Below are 14,173 nucleotides of genomic sequence, written 5' to 3'. Positions count from 1 at the left end.
AGGGAAGTCGCCAATCTACTTACAGTAGATGGCCAGTTCAGGCACTCTCTGCACCATTGCCAGGAGTCTTACTTGGGGTCACCCTTGTGGATTCCTGGGACTTTCCGTGGCACTAGGTTTCTCCCTAACCCCACAATACCTCATCAAGCCATCTCTTTTGTTACTCTTCCCCTCCATTCTGTCTCCAATACAACACTCAACTCACCAAACTCACTCCCTCTAGTTCCCATCCAGCCCACCCAACCCCCTCCTTCTAGTTCCATACCTCCATACCCCCAACTCCCCCCACTCCCAGTTTACCCAGGAGATCTTTTCGACTTCCCTTTCCCAGAGAAATCCATGCATCCCTCTATGGATCCCTCTTGTTATCTAGTCTATCTGGGGCTGTGAATTGCAAGTTGGTCATCCTATACTTATTGCCAATGTACCATGTTTGTCTTTCTGGGTCTGGGTTACCTTACTCAAAATGCTTTTTTTTTCTTCTATTTCCATCCAATTTGCCTGTAAATTTCATGAAGTAATCGCTTTTTACAGCTGAGTGGTACTCCACTGTGTAAATGTACCACATCTTCCTTACCCATTCTTCGGTTGAGGGGCATCTAGGTTGTTCCAAGGTTCTGCCTATTATGAATAAAGCTGCTAACCACAATCCCAGAAAACTTAGACAACACTACAGACACTAAGAGAGACTTACATAGATATAATCTACATGGGAAGTAGAAAGTATAAAAAGACAAGATCTCCTGAGTAAATTGGGAGCATGGGGACTTTGGGGGCAGGTTGAAGGGGGAAGGGGAGAGGCAGGGAGGGGAGCAGAGAAAAATGTAGAGCTCAATAAATAGCAATAAAAAAATCACACAAAAAATAAATAATGCTGCTATGAACATACTAGGTATCCTTGTGGTATGATTCTGCAACTTTTGGGTATATGCCTAAAATTGGTATAGCTGGGTCTTGAGGTAGATTGAGTCCCAGTTTTCTTTTTTTTTTCTTCTTCTTATTTATTTATTTATTTATTAAGGATTTCTGCCTCCTCCCCGCAACCGCTTCCCATTTCCCTCCCCCTCCCCCATCAAGTCCCCTCCCTCATCTGCTCCAAGAGCAATCAGGGTTCCCTGACCTGTGGGAAGCCCAAGGACCGCCCACCTCTATCCAGGTCTTGTAAGGTGAGCATCCAAACTGCCTAGGCTCCCCCAAAGCCAGTACGTGCAGTAGGATCAAAAACCCACTGCGATTGTTCTTGAGTTCTCAGTATTCCTCTTTGTCCGCTATGTTCAGCTAGTCCGGATTTATCCCATGCTTTTTCAGACCTAGGCCAGCTGACCTTGGTGAGTTCCCGATAGAACATCCCCATTGTCTCAGTGTGTGGAATATATACATATTAGAGTATTACTCAGCAGTAAAAAGCAAGGACTTCTTGAATTTTGCATACAAATGAATGAAAATAGAAAACACTATCCTGAGTGAGGTAAGCCAGACCCAAAAAGAGGAACATGGGATGTACTCACTCATATTTGGTTTCTAGCCATAAATAAAGGACATTGAGCTTATAATTCATGTTCCTAGAGAAGCTAAATAAGAAGGTGAATCCAAAGACAAACACATAGGCATCCTCATGAATATTAACCTTCATCAGGCAATGAAAGGAGACAGAGACAGAGACCCACATGGGAGCACCGGACAGAAATCTCAAGGTCCAAATCAGGAGCATGAGCAAGGAACTCAGGACCACGAGGGGTGCACCCACACACTGAGTCCCAGTTTTCTAAGAGACCACTATACTGCGTTCCAAAGTGACTGTACAAGTTTGCACTCCCACCAGCAGTGAAGGAATGTTCCCCTTACTCCATATCCTCTGCAACAAAAGCTGCCCTCAGTATTTTTGACCTTAGTCATTCTGACAAGTGTAAGACGGTATCTGGGCGTCTTTTTGATTTCCATTTCCCTGATGACTAAGGGTGTTGCATAATTTAAGTGTCTTTTGGCCATTTGAGATTCTTCTGTTGAAAATTCTCTGTTTAGATCTGTACCCCATCTGTAATCCATTTTTTAAATTGGATTATTTGGTATTTTGATGTTTAGCTTCTTGAGTTCTTTATATATTTTAGAGATCAGCCCTCTGTCAGATGTGGGGTGGTGAAGATCTTTTCCCATTCTGTAGGCTGCTATTTTATCTTACTGACCATATCCTTTGACTTACAGAAGCTTCTCAGTTTCAGGGGGTCCCATTTATTGATTGTTGCGCTCAGTGTCTGTGCTACTGTGTTATATTCAGGTAGTAGTCTCCTGCACCAATGAATTCAAGTCTAATTCCCATTTTCTCTTCTATCAGGTTCAGTGTAACTATATTTATGTTGGGGTCTTTGATACACCTGGACTAAAGTTTTGTGTGAGGTGATAGATATGGATCTATTTTCATTCTCCTACATGTTGACATCAAGCTATGCCAGCAGCATTTGTTGAAGAGATTTTCTTTTTTCTGTCATATAATTTTGGCTTCTTGTTAAAAATCAGGTGTTCATAGGTGTGTGGATTAATGTTGGAGTCTTTAATTCAATTTCATTGATCCACCTGTCTGTTTTGTACCAATATCAAACCATTTTTATCACTATAGCTCTCTAGTAGAGTTTGAAGTCAGGGATGGCAATGCCTTCAGAAGCTCCTTTATTGTATACGATGGACAACTTTTTAATAATTGATAGAGATGCTTAACAGACACCATGGGGTAACAAAATAGCAAATGATTTGTCTCAGTTCCCACCAGCCTTTTCTAGTCCCATATAATGTGGGGGCTCCAAGCTCTCTCTTTAGAGCAAGAACTGTTTGTGCTGTGATGGATGCAGGAGATGAGACCCCTGAATTCCTAAAAAAAATGACTTTGATGATCCCTATGCCCAACTATACAATCCATGTAGGTGGAATAAGGATGTGCCAAACCACTCAAAAATCCAAAATTAGAATATTTCTTGGTACCTTTTTAGAAAGTGCCAACATTTAATCGGAATCACTTCAGTTTTTCTAAAATGATAGCATCCATAAATGCATGATGTTCAAACGTGAGTTGAAATGCAGAATGCTCATGAAGTCTGAGAGTATTGTAGGCCATCCTTCAGTATCAAGGAATTCACATGTAATGATATACACCTGTAACCACTCAACAAGCTGAAGCAGGAGGATTCCTTGAGTTCAGATGTTGGAGACCAGCCAAGGCAACAGAGTTAGACGCCATCTTACATTCAAGAATATATATGTATTGGGATACAATATTTAAGTATAGAAGACAATAGTGTATGGGCCAGATTGACTTTCAGGAAGTAATAGAGGAAAACTGTTCATTAGTTAAAAGGTGTGACAAGCCCCCAGACAATAGAGGCAGATCTCAGGCACAGTGGGAGCCTCTACTTGTAAGTGTCATTGGTGTGATCTCTGTTTGAGCAAGATGTTCATAGATAAATAAAGAGACAGTGTGGAACCTAAGTTAAAGATACTGAGTAGGGGTTCAGTAAAGAACCTGTCAGAAAACAGAAATATCCAAAGGTCCAGGAAGCATGTTTTTTGTTGTTGTTTTGTTTTTTGTTTTGTTTTTTGTTTTTGCCACTCAAGATGTTGACATTTGAGATTGAAGAGCAGACATGCTCAAGGAATTGTAGTGACCTATTTGGGACTCGCAAACTCAGCTATTTGATAAGACAAAGACTTCAGTGATGAGAAAACGTGTGGGACCCGAACCCAGCAGAAAGGTTCACTCAGTCTTTCTTACTGGACTTACTGATCCTGTGCAAGTCAATAAGACCTGCTTGGACAGGAAGAGGAAATGGAATCCCCAAATCTACGGCCATAGGATTCCTATCATACTGACCCTGGGAGTGACTACAGAAGGTCGGAATGCTAGCGTGGGCAGCAAAATGCAATACTTAACAAAACATAAATCGATGTCTCCTAGCCAACGCAACTTGTCTGTTTACAAGTCCAAAGTGCTAACACATGATTTCAAACAGAGGGCTAGGAGCAAACCTAAGTAGGACACTACTTTGAAAATATCTCAAATAGAACATGGCTGGTGACAATAGTTAAAGAGTAGAAAAGTCTGGGGGGGGGAGTTTTAGAAGATTTAAATTGTTAATGGCGTTAGCCTAGCCCTGAACAGATACTGTGAGGAGATGGGCTTTTGAAAAAGTCTGGAATGTAGTCCAAATTCCTGCCTTGAAGGTAATGCTTAAATTCTCAAGGGATTTTTTTTATTTGGTTTGGATTTTTTTTTCATTTTTTTTTCTTTTTTGGTTTTTCGAAGCAGGGTTTCTCTGTAGCTTTTGGAGCCTGTCCTAGAACTAGCTCTTGTAGACCAGGCTGGCCTCGAACTCACAGAGATCTGCCTGCCTCTGCCTCCCGAGTGCTGGGATTAAAGGCGTGCGCCACCACCACTAGGCCTTGGTTTGGATTTTGAAAAGTATTTTAAAATTAAAAATAAAGTATAATTGAGTTAGAGTTTCCCACAGGAACAGCAATAGAACTTTTTTTTTTAATTCTCCTTTAAACTGTGTGATGTATTAAGATATTAAACACAGTCTATAGATAAATGGATAATTCAGAAGCAATAAACCAGCTCCTCTGACTAGACTATTATTTGGACTAGATATAATGTAAGATTCACGGGGCTTTGCTTGAATTAAGTTAGCTATAGGATTGTCATTGGAAAACAAAAACCACAGCTGCCCCCCTTCAGCAGATCTCCTTCCAGCCCCTTTTATGACTCCAAGATCAAACCTGTTTTTGCCCAGGTTCCAATTAGTGCCCTCTCCGGAGATATGCATATTTTTAACCTGGATAGATGTGAATGCAGCTTTCCTTCCTCGATCTCACAGCGTAAGATTGACTTATACAAAAGTTCCCCAGAAAAGCTGAGTGCATGCCTGTGGGGGGAGGGGAGTGCAGGGGAGGGAAGGGATCAGGGCGCCTGCGCTCTCGACGAAACATTTAGAAAGGTAACAGAAGCTGCCCCCACTTCGAAAAATGATGAGTTTGATTTAAAAAAAAAAAAAGAAATTAACAAGCTGTGTCGTGCGCCGCACATGATCAGCCATGCTTGCTAAGTCTGTCTGTTGGTTGTTGCTATGGCTACGAAAAGCTAGTGGAACCCAATGAGCTGTCGCAGCAGCGTTGAGAGGACCAGCCATTTTACTTATGGAAAGCTGTGTGGCATAGAGCTTCACGGTGGAAGAAGCATTTTTTTTTTTTTTAAATCTCTTGAAAGAAGAGAGCCACAATGGGCATGCTAGTGCACAATCATTGCAGCCACGTGTGCCTGCAAGCTGCCCCTGCGACAAGCTGTTGACTGCTGTTGCAATTAGCTGATTGGAGAACGGGGAATGCAGGGTGATAACGCCGCGTATCAGCTCGCGGGCAGCAGCAGGAAAGGGTTTTGTCTAGGGAAGGCAAGCCTTCCCCGCACAGTTATCTCAGCAGCTCCCCAACTGAGAGAACCCGGGCTCTGAAAAGAGGGTGCCTCCCTCTGCTAGCACAGGTCCTGCGCGAGGCTGCTGCTCGCAGGTCTGGGAAAGCAGGTGTGTGCGCGGATGGGCACTGGGCTGGAACGCAGGCAGCCGCTCTCGGGTTCACCTGCTTCCTGTGAACAGACTGTTAGCTCCGAGCATCTGCTCCCGCTCCTGCACGCTGAAGCTGAGGCTGAGAAAGGGGCTCCGGGCATCCCACTTGACTGACAGAGGTAAGCTTTTTCTCTCTTTTGAAAGCTCAGCATAAAAATAACTTGAAGCCAAAACTTAACCTGACATTTTTATATTGGTCGTTGTGACCTGAAATTAAGGAGGAAACACACACATTACTTTCACAAAATAATGTTTAAGATACAGAGTTAACTCTGTGAGTTGAGGTTCCAGAAATTGTGTGATAAAGAAAAAAGGCGCTGCTGTTTTCTTTTAGGATTTAAAATAACTGTTTACTGTTTTAACAGCCTATGATGGCTTGTCTTTCTGGATAGACCTGATAGCCAATAACCTTTCTCTCCAACAGAACAATGGATTCTTTTGTGACTTACCCTTTGACACGTTAAAAGAACTGCACAGTAAACCGACTGCATGCAAGCTGTGAAGCGTTTGTTTTTTAGCCTCATAAATGTTCTAATTCTTAACACCGATGTACACTTTTAAAGCGAGGAATTCTGTTTCCTATGTAAGTCGTAGTAGCTAGTGGAGTCTGTACTTGCTTACTCTAAACCAAATGGCCTGGTGGGCTGTTTGATTTAGTCCTCAGCAGTTATAGAGCAAACACTTTAGGTACTGCAAGTTACTCACACCTCCTCTCGCAATATCCTGCATGCCGGGCTACCCCAGAGCACAACACCCCCATTGTACTCCCCAGGCTCGGAATCCAGGGAAAGAAAAGAGGTGAATTATCGGCACTGAACCCCAGCACAGCTATAGGAAAACTTCTCGCACTTTTTTTTCCCTCACAAGTAGCTAGATTTCACAGGATAGTGAGAGCAAACAAACAATAATAGCAACAACAACAACAACAACAAAAATACCACATTCTTCCTACAGTTCCACACACCAATAATGGGGATGATGTCTGCCGCTGGCCACTGCCTGAAAGTGGCACAGACTTTGAATTGAAAGGGGTATAATGCCCCTTCGTGAGCATTTCTTTGGTGGATAGTCTCTTAGGAACAAGCTGGTACTCTGAGTTCAAACTGATCAGTCAAATCAAACTCCCCTGGCAAGGAAAGAGCCAAGAGATGATTACATTCTGCCTTAGCGCCCTTTCAGCTGCCCTGAGTCAGTTTGGCTGCTGGAGGACCAGGAATGTCTGGTTAGCCATAATGCTGTTAGAAATACTTACTGAAAATCATCTGGCTGGAAACTTCTGATAACTCGTCTCTACCAGCCAAAGATGGAGCTGATCATGAAATTGCAAATAAAAAGTAACTGCGATCTTTTTCCAAGAAGTAGTTTATTCTTTACTGTCTTTTTCTCGCAAAATACAGATCACATAAGGAGTCTCCTAATAATGTTAGTAGGAATGTTTTCACTGATATGTGAGAACACGTATCACCTGTTTCAAACGTTCGCATAGCCTCAGAGCCAATCATAAAATGTAAGAAGGGGCTGTCTGTTCAGGACATAAAGATTTAGATTAAGAATCATCAGTGTGGAGAAGTGTGAGCACGTGTTGGATATGAACGCATGCAAACATGACTGTGAGTGGGAAACGTTCTGTGGGATAAAATGCTCAGATGATGGAATCGTCCTTCACTTAGTTTAGTTCTCAAGGAAAAGTAAACGAACAGACTTTTAACATGAAGACAGCTTCTGTGAATGCCAATCTCAGCCATGTAAGTGAAGACAAAATGAACGGTAAGAAGGAGCCCCCTTCAATGTCACTTCCTTTGGTGACACCGCCAAAGGAGTGCTTAGATTAACACTGGGAACACACCCGAGGCAAGGGAATAATTCTCTGAGTTTCTCTTGACGTAACTTTTAGAACCGGTTGTAGAAACACCGACTGCACACCGCTCGGGTGGCGTGCCCTGTTGCCTTTGTGGTATCTTTACGTGGGCCAAGAACATGTGAGCACCCAGGAAAACAGGCACACAGGCTCCTTACCCCTGCTCTGTTTTCCTATGACGCTCACCATTTAAGAGGGCAGCTACAGGGAGGAACATCCCCAAGCCAACATCAGCAGCAACCGTTACTTCATCAGTTCTAAGAATGGAGTTCAGAGAGTCCTCCTCGTCTGTCACCACTTTGCTCGTTGTGTTTTGTCTGGTTTTTGACACCGTTTCTGCCGTTTTCAACTCTCCAATTGGCAAAGTCAAATATTTCATCATTTCTAAAACACACTCTCAAGCCCTGGCAAATGTGGTTGACACCCTCCGTGGTGTACTTTCCCTTTAACTTTCCCAGCCGCACTGGTCATTTTCATGGGCCCTCAAGAATCCAGCAAGGACGCCCCACCCAGACTGTTCCTTACCACATCCAGCACCCCATGGCTCTTTTTCTGTCCACGGTATCATCTTGCATTTGCCTCTGCTCACAGGTTCCAGTCTTACAGGCCTCTGATTCTACAGAACTTTGTGCAGCATTTAGAACCTAACATTCAGAGATTGTGTTGATAAATTCGGGCTTCACTATTGGCTACTGTAAATGTAGCCATGATCTAGTATTGCCTTTCATCAGAGAAACTCAGAACATAATAAAATAAAATCAAAAACTAGAAAGAGTAGCGACTTGTCAGTTATGAAAATGTCACTCTGGAATCACAGTTTTATAAAAGCAATGGCTATCTTGTATTAAATAGTCATTTTCTGAAAGAAAAACTTTAAATGTATCTTTTAAAAAAGGTTTTTTTAATAAAAAAAAGAATTAAATTCTTTTTTTAAAGTTCAGGTAAAAATAAAAAAAAAAAAAAACAACTGAACATTCCTGCTTGGGATTCCCTCTAAGACAACTTTTGACTGGAAACTGAATATAATGTAGATGCTTAGGAAGCAGCTTTTCATATTGAAGCTGAGAAAGAGAAAGTTTTTAGCTGAAGGGGGAACTAAGGAATTGGAATGCAACATCTAGTAGCCAAGCTCCTTTCCATTTTCCTAAATAAACCTGGAAGGTTACAGGTGTCCTCATCAGTAGCTCACTGATGCCCTGCCCCCTTCCTCCTAAGGTGAGCTCCTACATGAGAAAGGGGGGCTGTGGCTCCAGGTGTAGACCTGGTTTTAACAGAGACTTACCTTTTCCCCCAGATAATGGCATAATTATTATTTTTAAAAATATTCTAATTACCGTTTTGTGAGGAAATTGCTAGAATGCTGTCATCCACGGGAATGATGCATCAGGAACTCTGTGTACAATCCCGTCTCTTAAGGTATCCGCGCTCAAGGCAAAAGCATTCATTAGTTTGGCAGGAATGTTTTGCCCAGAAAGTATTTCAGATCAGAAAGTTCAAAATAGTCCGATGTTTCCAATGAGAAAAGGAAAATGTTAGGAAATATTTAAATTTGTATTTCTAGACATTCGAATGTCTTCACCGTATTTGGATCTTGTAATGGAAACGAGTTAAGTTCCTTGTGATTGTGCTGGCTTCTAATGGCTGTGTTAGCTATCTTCCAGCTGGTGCTGATGTATAGCATGCTATAATTAATTAATAGATAAAGTTTGATATTCATCTTAAAGGCTAGTTAATTATCTTGCGTCACATATAGTTACTAGATTTTAGGAAACATAATCTCATCATTCTCTATATTTTATATTTAAGTAACATTTTTACATTATACATAAAAGTATTTGATAGTATAATGATTGGCCCTTGCATTTTGCCGTGAAGAATAGATGACTGCATTTGATAATTTTCTGAAAGTTGTACAAAAGGACAAAAATTATTCTTGGTACAGATATGTGTATTCTAAACTATCCCTGTCAAAAGTTCTAGTGAGTGTTCTATCTAGGTCGTTTCTGAAAATGCTAAGGCACGTGTATTCAGCTATAGGAGCACACTTCTGTGACTGTTGATCTCTAAAAATGGCCCCATCACTCTGATTCAGTTCGAGTTCAATCAAGGTGATGCTAGTTGGGCAGAGAATGAAGTTCCCTCTAAGACAGGTCTGGGGAGGGCATCCATTGTGACATACTTATATAGAATGATGTCACACTTTTCAGTCTTCAAAACAGAAATGTACTAGTTCATTAAATAGGAAACTTAGCCAAAAGGCATGACTTTCTTGTCCCCATATGAGTCAGGTATATATAGGTCTAACATTGATTTTGCTTGCTCTTTGAAAGGTTTTATTTGAGCAAACTTCAAAAAACTGTCATTCTTCCTCAACCTAACTAAGAGCCATTTCAAATAGAGCATTCCTATCCCCTTCAAAAATATCCTATAGACATTTCTTAAGTTCTTTCTATGAATATATGGTAAATAAAGGAAAATCAAATAAGGAAGAGGCTTACTTGAAATTCTCAGAAACTTTTAAAATGCATATTTGCTTATTTTCTTGGTTTGGGTTGTTTTTATTCAATACAAACATTCAGTTCCCCTACTGTTCCTTTAAGAAATGTTCACAAAGGAGGGCAAACATCAAAAAGGACTTTCTTGTAATGAACCATATCCTCTGTCTTGAGAGGAATATAATTTTACGCAGTATTAATTAAGGTGTACTTGGAGGCTTAAGTTGGAACTAACATTCTTACAGGGGACCAAGGCGAGTCTAGGCCACAACCAACATGGAAAAAAATCTTCAGACTCCTTTCCTACGCAATAAATAATTTCTGGAACGCTGGGAGTTGAGAAAAGGGCAATGAAAATGCCTATGGTTCTGTATCCCCTCCATTCTTCTCAGTGTGGTGGTACATTTTAGAGACTAAGGTCTTTGGAAGGATCAGCCATGAAGTGCAAGAAACTACAGCATAGATGGGCTTCAAACCAAGAGGCTCAACACTTAGAAATTTCCAAACAGAACGCACAAATGCCAGTAGGACTTGAGTGAAGTTTTTAAGTTCACAGAAAATTTTATATATATACATACACATAATATACATACATATATACACATCATACACACACACACACACACACACACACACACACACACACATTCTGGCCACACTGGAGAAAATGGTTTTATTTAAAAACTCCTTCTGTCATCCTCTACAAAGTCTGTGCCAGCCTAGGATAGCTGGCTTCTCAGGAACATTTACACCCCTAAGGAAGTGACCGTCATGAGGTGACAATCTTGTAGATAGAAAAGATAGAAATGTGTCTAAACTTTTGACTATGGGGAATCTTTCTCCACCTATTAACTAAGGCTCAGCTACTTCTGGCCTTATTGGGATATTGAATATTTACACCCTATCCCATACGTGGTACAACTGGGAAAACACAACATACAACACATTGGAAGTCCATATTGGATTCTGAAAGAGGGGCTGACTGTGTGTGGCTTATCAAGATACCCTCACACCCTATCATGTCTGTTTTCTGTGCTGAAGTTAATAGAGGAAAGAGGATAAACTGACAACTCCAGCTATTCTTGTGCTCACTGTGTTGTCTGGTGGAGGGTTAGTGTGTTCTAAAACAAGGGAACGTAATCTGTCAGCTGTGTTACTGCATGGCAAATACCATGTTTTTCACAGTGAGAATAAACAGCCTTTGAAAGACCTTGTCACTTAATAGGTAGATCTAGATTTTTTTGTTACTGTTCTTAAAGATTTATTTAATTTTATGAGTATGGGTGTTTTCTCTGCACCTGTTCTGTACAGGACATCATGCGGTATCTGTGGAGTCTAGAAGAGAGTATCTCATGACCCTGAATTTGGGAGCTACAGAAGGTTACAGGCTATCACATTGATATAGGAACATAACTAACATGGGCCCTCTGCTAGAGCATCAATTTTACCCACCGAGCCATCTCCCTGTTGTTGCTTTTGAGAGATGTCTCATGAGGTAGCCCAGGTTGTCTTTAAACCTCTGATCCTCCTGCCTCTGCCTCCTGAATACTAGAAATACAGACATTTGCTACCACATGCAGATAGATCTGGAAATTACTATAACATGGTGGTCAAAATGAAAATGTAGCCTACAGTTGCTGCTACAGTGAGAATAGTCATATGTTCTAGGTTAGACAGTTTTAGTTAAAGGAAAGTCATGTGAGTGCCTAATGTTAAAAAGGAGAAAAGGTAACAGTGCTTGGGCAGAATAAAAATGACAAGCAAAACTCGAGTAGCTTTCGAATGGCAGCCGAGACACTGGAGACATTCAGAAAGCAGGTTGCCCCATCAAGTCTTTAGTTAGCCTTCACCGAATGAGTGAATGGCCCACAGTGATCAGATCATCCTCTAATTCTATCAATGCTGACTTCTGATTTTAAAAGGTCCTGTCTACCCAGAGATACTTTTTTAGAAAAAGAAAAAGTAAAGAAATATTCTTAACTTTTTGAATGTCACAAAACAGAGGAGAAGGAAACAATGAAAATTTAAGAAAGAACTACTATTTTTTTTTTAAGTAAAATAGAGTCTTCCCAAAGAAAGGTCCTGTGCTTCAGCAATTTCATAACGCAGGAATACTGCCAGGACCTGGGCAAAGCTCAAATGCAACTCTGAGTGTCATGAATAATTCAGACAAGGAAATGTGATTTCTGTTCGTTCTGAAGCGTCTGCTTCTATTCACACCCATTGAGAAAACAAGATCAACACGACCAAATTCACATTTGCCTTCTATTTAAAATAGCACGAGGAAGATAATTTTAAGATATTTCTTCTTATGCTTTGGAGTATAATTAGAGAGTTTAAGCTAGAAAATGATGTCAATTTAAGGAGATCTTTTTAAGTTGAAAACCCGTAAAAGCTGCAAGACCTTACATAAGCAATCAAAATGACTGCTCCCAAGTTAACTGAAGAAAAGGAAAGCTTGGATACTTAGCTACAGAAAATATTTGCGTTTTTTTTTTTTTTTTTTTTTTTTTTTTTTTTTTTTTTGCTTATATGCCCTTGTATCTGTGTGTGGGTTTGTGCTCATGTGTGCCAGTGCCTGCAGAGACCTGAAATGTCTAATCCATCAGTGACTGGAGTTGCAGGTAGTTATGAGCTGCAGGGTGTCAGTGCTGGGCTTCAAATCTGGGTCAGCAGCAAGAGCAGGAAGTGCTGTGAACACAGAGACATCTCTCCAGCCGCACTGCAGTAAACGCTCATATAAAAATGATCCAATCTGATCAATCCAAAAGATGCGGAAAAGAACAAACCAGCTCTCGCCCTGTGCTCGCTGCTATCCCTAGAGCTTTACGTGTGTTAACTTTCAAAAGAGGGACTGAAAATTACAAACACACCAGGAATAGGTACATTCAGGGACATGGGACACAGAGGTGCTCATAAGGACATTAGTGATCTTTCTGTCAACTTAGCAAAGTCATCTGCTTAGTTCATCCTTACACTTTGCACATGAAATTTTTATGCCATTTTAATGCAGCTTTTTCCATATATGTCTAACCACCTCTTATGAAAGTAAACCCCATGAGAAAACAACAGTGTTTTTGCAGATTACTCCATCACGGGCTTGTCTGAAGGTAAACGATGGGTCAATGCTAGATGCAATCGGTTTATATGTCTGTAAATACAATATATGTGAAAGTATAAGGTCAAATTAAAGTAATGAAAACTGACTTCGTGCAACTTTCACCTTGAGAAAATTAATATGGTCCATATATCTGTAGATATTCCTTTTGTTGGGGGGATTCCTGCATGAGATTGGTGTCCTTTTTATGTAACACACTAAGCTAATGTCTAAGGAATCCTTTGAAGTCTTCAAGGTATCTTGAACAAAGGAAGTCCTCACACAATAGAAAAATAACTTGGCTCATTTAACACACTATCAACTTCCCCCTCGATTTAATCTCCAGAACAACCTAGCCTTATGGTAGTGATATCTGAGAATTAAGACAAAATAAAAATGGGAGTAAGTATAGTCATCCGCTTTAACGAAGAAACAATAGTCATCTCTTTTCATTAGACTTGCTTAGGGAAGAAGGTTTTCTTAGGTATATCCTGAATTCTCCGGCTTCACAAGGAAACACATCTCTTCAGATGAGATGCGATCTGAAATCTGATTATATCATTGACTTCCTTTCTACCAGAGCTTTAATTCTATAAAACGAATATAACTGATGACATTTTCCCTTAAGTTAAACAAAGCCTCCCTTCTCCAGTGTGTAAAGTATTTGGACTACATTTTAAATTAATTTTTAGATTTATTGGCAGCACAGAAGATAACATCACCATTATTTAATAAAAGCAGATGATAATCAAAGTCATAAAGAACCTGGTGTAGTTTGAGAAGTCACCGTCCTTTTGGCCCAGTGTCCCCCAGTGCCTCATAATAACTGGGATCCAGCAAAGTCATTTGACTTGAGCTGGAGGTTATCATTTGATGTAATATTACGTCATAATCACTTGAAACCCTAATTTTTTTCTTTCTTTGAAAGAAATTAGGAAAACATGCCCTCAAAACCCTGTTTCCTCCCTTTGGGCCTTTGCTATTTATTTTTTTAACAGTCAGGAATGCAAAGATTAGGATCATCAACTTGTTTCCTACAGAATGTTCTGTCCGTGAACTTTTTGGTTCTCAGACTCCTCCATGGTTTATTGCACTCTGCTTCTAACCTAGTCTATGAGCA

At 40.6% G+C, this 14,173-nt stretch overlaps 1 protein-coding gene across 22 annotated transcripts in view; it reads left to right on the top strand.

The window, feature by feature from the left end:
• The window catches only part of Sorbs2 (sorbin and SH3 domain containing 2), a 318,492-nt gene that overhangs the window by 108,552 nt on the left and 195,767 nt on the right, over nucleotides 1-14,173 (top strand). For 8 of the 22 annotated variants that reach the window (XM_041632408.1, XM_041632403.1, XM_041632404.1 and 5 more), the window contains exon 1: nucleotides 5,171-5,722. The exons of 2 other annotated variants lie outside the window; for them this stretch is intronic. The gene's annotated coding sequence lies outside the window, so the exon portion shown is untranslated. Of the gene's footprint in view, nucleotides 1-5,169; nucleotides 5,723-14,173 lie in introns of those variants that run through there. 12 more of the 22 variants (XM_041632409.1, XM_041632415.1, XM_041632407.1 and 9 more) reach the window with 5 other exon arrangements.

The sequence above is a fragment of the Microtus oregoni genome, unplaced genomic scaffold (genome assembly GCF_018167655.1).
Source record: "Microtus oregoni isolate MIOR12 unplaced genomic scaffold, Mior012 000041F_ref0000270, whole genome shotgun sequence".
Classification (NCBI taxonomy): Eukaryota; Metazoa; Chordata; class Mammalia; order Rodentia; family Cricetidae; genus Microtus; species Microtus oregoni.
The sequence above is the reverse complement of the archived record's forward strand: the minus strand, read 5'-3'. Positions and strand labels throughout refer to the sequence as shown.